Below are 7,327 nucleotides of genomic sequence, written 5' to 3' on the forward strand. Positions count from 1 at the left end.
GCCACGGTCACCCAGGCGCATTGTGGGACAGGAGGCCATGGTCACCCCGGGGCATTGTGGGACAGGAGTCTGCGGTCGCCCCGGAGCATTGTGGGATAGGTCACCCCAGGACATGGTGGGATAGGAGACCACGGTCACCCTGGTGCATTGTGGAATAGGTCGCCCCAGGGCATTGTGGGACAGGAGGCTGTGGTCGCCCCAAGGCATTGTGGGACGAGAGGCTGCCCTGGGGCACCCTGGAACTGGAGATGGTTCTGGGGCATCATGGGACACTAGGCTGCCTCGGGGCACTGTGGGAGAGGAGCCCACCCCCGGGGCATTGTGGGACAGAAGGCCGCTTGGCACGATGGGTTGGGGCACGAGGCCACGTCCTGTCACGGAGGGCTGGCAGAGCCCTGCACATTTTTCTGGGAAGGCAGCCTCCCCACCCCCCCAGTGCCTCAAGGCATCGTCTAACAGCTGCCACGTGCTGAGGCTGAGAGGGGTGACCAATGACTCCCTTCTGGGCCCTGCCCCCGGCCTGTACAAGACCAACGGCCCCAGCCCAGCCCTTGCGCTGCAGCCGGGCTTGGAGATGAGGTCCGCTCTGCCTCTGCCTCCCCACGTACTGCGGCTGGGACTCGGCCTTCCACGGCACTGCACGTGATTTGTTGGAGGAAGAGGCAACACAGCTGCTGGAAAGGGAAATCACGCCTCGCTGATCTACTACAATTCTTTCAGGGGCATCAACAAACACGTGGACAGTGCATCTGGCATACCTGGACTTTCCGAAAGCCTTTGACAAGGTCCCTCACCGAAGGCTCTTAAGCAAAGCAGTCACAGGATAAAAGGGAAGCTTGTCTCATGGGTCAGAAACTGGCTAAAAGATGGGAACAACGGGTAGGAATAAACAGTCAGTTTTCAGAACGGAGAGCGATAAACCGCAGGGTCCCTCAAGGATCTGTACTGGGACTGTGCTGGCTGGAGTATGGAAGAGCTTCTGTACGAGGAGAGATTAAAAAGACGGAACTGTTTGGCTTGGAAAAGAGGATTACGGAGAAGGAGATGATACTGGTCTATCAAATCATGAATGGTGTGGAGAAAGTGTATTTATTTTCCCTTTCACATAACACAAGAACCAGGGTGACATACTCAAGTTAATAAGCCGCAGCTTTAAAACCAAACCAAAGGAAGTACTTGACCCAACCTGGGGAACTCCTTGCCAGGGGATGTTGTGAAGGCCAAAAGTATAACATGGTTAAAAAAAAGAATTAGTTACGTTCCCGGAGGATAGGTCCACCAGTGGCTATTAGCCAAGATGGTCAGGGGGACAACCCCATGCTCCGGGTGGCCCCAAACCTCTGACTGCCAGAAGCTGGGATTGGACAACAGGGCAACTTTCCATTGATCCAGCCCCTGTTCAGTTCCTTCCCTTGGAAGCACCTGGCACCAGCTCCTGTCAGAAGACGGGATACTGGGCTAGATGGACCTTTGGTCTGACCTTCTATGGCCATTCTGATGTGCCAGTCAAGCCATTTTAGAGTGGTCAACCCCTTCCACGGTAGAGTCCTTTAGAGAGGCTAACAAAGGAACCTTCAACCCAGCCCCTTCCCCGTAGCTGGATGCCCGTCTCCAACCTGCTAACAGGACTCTGATCTGCCCACCATCCAGTCCCCTCCCACCACATTTGTTTGTTTGTTTGTTTGTTTTTTTTGGGGGGGGGTCAGCTTTTTGTCCAAATCTGTTTCTTGCCCCCCTTCAGGGTGTGACTTTCCCGTAGACCTTCCACACCAGTTCCCAACCCATTCCAATGTGAACCCCCCCTCCAAAGAATCTATGGAAATCTGACATCTCCTCACTCTTTATTGCACAGAAAGACAGAAATTGCATGCCCAGTTGCGGGGCCGAGTGGCCACAGCTTTTGACCACGAAGACGACACCCAGGGCGGAGAGAGCCACGACGACAGCCAATGCCAGCAGCAAAATCAATACCAGCACCGTCTCAGGCAGATCTTCACTACCTGCAAGAGGAAGAAGGGGGAATAGAGCCAGACACAGTGGAGTCTTGGATCCACAGACCCTCATTACAGCTCATGGCTGTGCCCAGTGGTGTTTCAGGCTCAGAAGGAGCAATTAAGCCCCTTTAAGGTGTGAGAGCACGAAAGAACTTGGGGAAGATGACCGCCCAAGGCAGCCTGCTGCTTGGAGGTTGCCTCCAACAGGCTCAGCCTGTAATCAGAGAACGCCAGGAGAATGAATTTAATACCTAGCTCTTTTCATCTATAGATCTCCAGGTGCTTTAGAGAAGGTCAATATACTCTCCATTTTACAGATGGGAAAATGGAAGCGCGTTAAAGGGACTTGGAAGATCTGGGTGACCTTGCCCGTGTCCCCGTTCAGTGCTCTGTTCACTAGCCCACACTGCCTTTTGGGCACTCCAGGCCAGAAAGCCAGAGCACTGGTTGCTCTTTCTGCGTTCAGGGAAGCAGGACTTTGTAGATGGTATAAACAAGGGTACACCTGACTTATGTCACCCCATCTCCTCATAAAGGCACCTCGGAAAGGCCCAAAATATCTGCTAGCCCCTGGGGCCAGCAGCAGATTCACAGCCAAAGGCCAAAGGAGCCACTATGACCTCAGACATCCTTGATAACATAGGCTGATGAAATTCACCCACCAGGCGCTCCAGCCAGATCTAGGAGAGCTAGTTGAAACCTCAGTATTTTGTTTGAGAAATCCCAATATTTATGTAGGACTGGAAAGGTTCCTGGGTCATCCAGTCCAGGCAATCGCATCATATAACCCCGGTCATAAATTTATCAAGATCCATCTGAAGTCTCGTTAGGTTTCTCTCTGATCTCCTTGTTACTTCTATTAGGAGTTATTCTAGTACCCCCACTCGGATTGTTAGAAACCTTCCAATTTAAGATTATTCATGGACGTTTTTGTTCCAATTTGGAACAGAAACAGAGAAGTTTGAAAGTCCCCCCGCAACACACAGTGTCCAAAATTTTTGTTCTGGATCCTTGATTTTATAATCCCCCCCCCCCGGCCACACACAAAAAATGGTCTGTTCTACCAAGGTCGAAATGGAACGTCCTTGTGGAGTTGTGCTGGAAGATGCTATGGGAAACACGTTGCGTCTTAATAGGGCATGGAGAGATGTTCTGTTGGATGACTAAAGTGAGAGCTTTAGTCGCAACTGGTCACACTTTCCGATGGCCATTTTGAGGACCCCAAGTGCTGGGAGAATTCACCCTGATTCGGTCCTTAGCGTTGGCCAAGATGGCCGCTATCCTGAGGTCATGACGCTTGTTAACTAACCCACACAGGGGTTGTGACTCCTTGCATGAAAGAACAAGGCGTTATAAAGCTAGGACAGACAGGGAACAAGAGGGGGTCCTTGGGAAATGTGGAGAGGCGTGCATGCACCCCAGGATGTGTGGGGAGACAGAGGTTCACTGCTCGGGATCATAGAAGATTAGGGTTGGAAGAGACCTCAGGAGGTCATCTAGTCCAATCCCCTGCTCAAAGCAGGACCAACCCCAACTAAATTATCCCAGCCAGGGCTTTGTCAAGCGGGGCCTTGAAAACCTCTAAGGATGGAGATTCCACCACCGCCCTGGGGAACCCATTCCAGGATCACAAGTCCTGCGGTGCGTCACAGCTGCCCTGCTCTTGCCCAGCTAGATGGTTCGAGGGTTCACTGTCCAGCAGTAGTGGGAAGATATTCCATGGCCTACAATGGTCGGAGATGATTTCCAGATTTTTGCGTGCACACTGGGAAGCTTTCGGCACATGCAGCTTGTACCTGAAACGACCGCCGTTAGGAGCTAGCAGCTTTCCCTCCAGAAGCTCCAATAAATCAGAAGGCAAATAGCCCCGCCTCCAATTTGTCAGCACTTCAGGAGCTGGGGTTCTTGACTCACAATCTTCGTACAGAAGAGGGACCGGCAGGGCGCGGTTCTCTTCCCCTGGGCCGCCATCTTCCCAGCCTCCCTTTGTCTTCCCATGACATCGGCAGACACTTCGTCCGCTTCTGGAATGAGATGGGGTCTGGAAAGATCGTCCGCTTGGAATGCCACCGCTGGGTCCCTGTCAAGGTTCCTCCCCCACTCTGAACTCTAGGGTACAGATGTGGGGACCTGCATGAAAAACCTCCTAAGCTTATCTTTACCAGCTTAGGTCAAAACTTCCCCAAGGTACAAAATATTCCACCCTTTGTCCTTGGATTGGCCGCTACCACCACCAAACTAATACTGGTTACTGGGGAAGAGCTGTTTGGACGCGTCTTTCCCCCCAAAATACTTCCCAAAACCTTGCACCCCACTTCCTGGACAAGGTTTGGTAAAAAGCCTCACCAATTTGCCAAGGTGACTACAGACCCAGACCCTTGGATCTTAAGAACAATGAACAATCCTCCCAACACTTGCACCCCCCCTTTCCTGGGAAATGTTGGATAAAAAGCCTCACCAATTTGCATAAGTGACCACAGACCCGAACCCTTGGATCTGAGAACAATGAAAAAGCATTCAGTTTTCTTACAAGAAGACTTTTAATAAAAATAGAAGTAAATAGAAATAAAGAAATCCCCCCTGTAAAATCAGGATGGTAGATATCTTACAGGGTAATTAGATTCAAAAACATAGAGAACCCCTCTAGGCAAAACCTTAAGTTACAAAAAAGACAGACAGAAATAGTTATTCTATTCAGCACAATTCTTTTCTCAGCCATTTAAAGAAATCATAATCGAACACATACCTAGCTAGATTACTTACTAAAAGTTCTAAGACTCCATTCCTGGTCTATCCCCGGCCGAAACCAGCATATAGACAGACTATAGACAGACACACAGACCCTTTGTTTCTCTCCCTCCTCCCAGCTTTTGAAAGTATCTTGTCTCCTCATTGGTCATTTTGGTCAGGTGCCAGCGAGGTTACCTTTAGCTTCTTAACCCTTTACAGGTGAGAGGAGCTTTCCCCTGGCCAGGAGGGATTTCAAAGGGGTTTATCCTTCCCTTTATATTTATGACAGTCCCCATCCGCATAGGAAGGGGGGAAAAATACATCAGTTATGCCAGCATCTAGACACCTTGCTGTGCTTCTCTGTAGGCTCTTCTCTGTGGGTCCTTCTCTTCTCTGTGGGTCCTTCTGTATCGGCTGTTTTCTTCTCTGAGGGTCCTTCTGTCTGGGCTCTTTTCTTCTCTATGGGTCCTGCTCTTCTCCATTGGTTCTTCTCTTCTCTATGGGTCCTTCTGTCTAGCTCTTTTCTTCTCTGTGGGTCCTTCTCTATGGGTCCTTCTGTCTGGGCTCTTTTCTTCTCTGTGGGTCCTGCTCTTCTCCATTGGTTCTTCTCTTCTCTATGGGTCCCTCTGTCTAGCTCTTTTCTTCTCTGTGGGTCCTTCTGTCTGGGCTCTTTTCTTCTCTGAGGGTCCTGCTCTTCTCTATTGGTTCCTCTCTTCTCTACAGGTTCTTCTCTGTGGGCTCTTCTCTATGGATCCTTCTCTATGGGCCTTTCTCTTCTCTATGGGTCCTTCTGTCTAGCTCTTTTCTTCTCTGTGGGTCCTTCTCTTCTCTGTAGGCTCTTCTCTGTGGGTCCTTCTGTATCGGCTGTTTTCTTCTCTGAGGGTCCTTCTGTCTAGCTCTTTTCTTCTCTGTGGGTCCTTCTCTATGGGTCCTTCTGTCTGGGCTCTTTTCTTCTCTGTGGGTCCTGCTCTTCTCCATTGGTTCTTCTCTTCTCTATGGGTCCCTCTGTCTAGCTCTTTTCTTCTCTGTGGGTCCTTCTGTCTGGGCTCTTTTCTTCTCTGAGGGTCCTGCTCTTCTCTATTGGTTCCTCTCTTCTCTACAGGTTCTTCTCTGTGGGCTCTTCTCTATGGGTCCTTCTGTCTAGCTCTTTTCTTCTCTGTGGGTCCTTCTCTTCTCTGTAGGCTCTTCTCTGTGGGTCCTTCTGTATCGGCTGTTTTCTTCTCTGAGGGTCCTTCTGTCTGGGCTCTTCTCTTCTCTATGGGTCCTTCTGTCTAGCTCTTTTCTTCTCTGTGGGTCCTTCTCTATGGGTCCTTCTGTCTGGGCTCTTTTCTTCTCTGTGGGTCCTGCTCTTCTCCATTGGTTCTTCTCTTCTCTATAGGTCCCTCTGTCTAGCTCTTTTCTTCTCTGTGGGTCCTTCTGTCTGGGCTCTTTTCTTCTCTGAGGGTCCTGCTCTTCTCTATTGGTTCCTCTCTTCTCTACAGGTTCTTCTCTGTGGGCTCTTCTCTATGGATCCTTCTCTATGGGTCCTTCTGTCTAGCTCTTTTCTTCTCTATATGTTCTTCTCTTCGGGCTCTCTTCTCTTCTCTATAGGCTCTTCTCTATGGGCTCTTTTCTCTATGGGTCCTTCTCATCTCTATGGGCTGTTCTCTATGGCCTCGTCTCATCTCTATAGGTTCTTCTCTTCTCCATGGGCTCTTCTCTGTGGGTCCTTCTCTATAGGTTTTTCTCTTCTCTATGGTTTCTTCTGTATAGGCACTTTTCTATGGGTTCTTTTCTTTTCTATAGGCTCTTCTCCTCTCTATGGGTTATTCTACCGTGCCCCCCGATGTATACATTCTAAGGTCACCATCTGTGGTCATGTAGGGGCCATGGGACTTGCCGCCTGGTTGATCCCAGGAGTATCTGAGCTCCATCCCCCAAGCCATTAAGCAACTGGGCCCCGTATCGGGCACGCGATTGTCCTCTCCCGGAGAAAGAGGGGCGTGGGTTGGAGGGGCTTATTTTGGTAGGGTTTTATTTTATAAATAAATGGGTAGATTTCTAGATACTACAGCCAGGACAGATCATTGTGATCTCCCTGCCCAGGTCTCCTGGAAGGAGGGTCTAGTGCGGGGAGGGCGGGGGCTGGGAGCCAGGACACCTGGGTTCTATCCCTGGCTCTGGGAGGGGAATGGAGGTCTGCTGGGTTAGAGCAGGGGGGGGCTGGGAGCCAGGACTCCTGGGTTCTATCCCTGGCTCCCCCAGGAGCTCCTTTTCTCAGGACTAGCTCACGACCGAGATCAGGGTGACGCCCAGACCTCCCCGACCGAGATAGCCAAGCCCACAGAGGGATGATTTGGACACTGTGTGTCATACTCCCTCTACTGCGACCTCCCCATGGGTGATTCCCCTACTATTCAACGGATATTTCAGCACAGGGGAGTTAGGCTCGCTCGCTCCCTACTCCTGCCCCAGGGAATTGGGTCATGCAGAAATCCCTCACCCCCTACCCTGCAGCTCTCCCCGCACACTTCCCACCCACCCCCCGCTGATTGCCACCTGAATATCCCCCCCACTCCGACCCCAACATTCCTGGGGGTGAGTGATTTGGACACAGACAAATA

The sequence above is a fragment of the Caretta caretta genome, chromosome 28, assembly GCF_965140235.1.
Source record: "Caretta caretta isolate rCarCar2 chromosome 28, rCarCar1.hap1, whole genome shotgun sequence".
Lineage (NCBI taxonomy): Eukaryota > Metazoa > Chordata > Testudines > Cheloniidae > Caretta > Caretta caretta.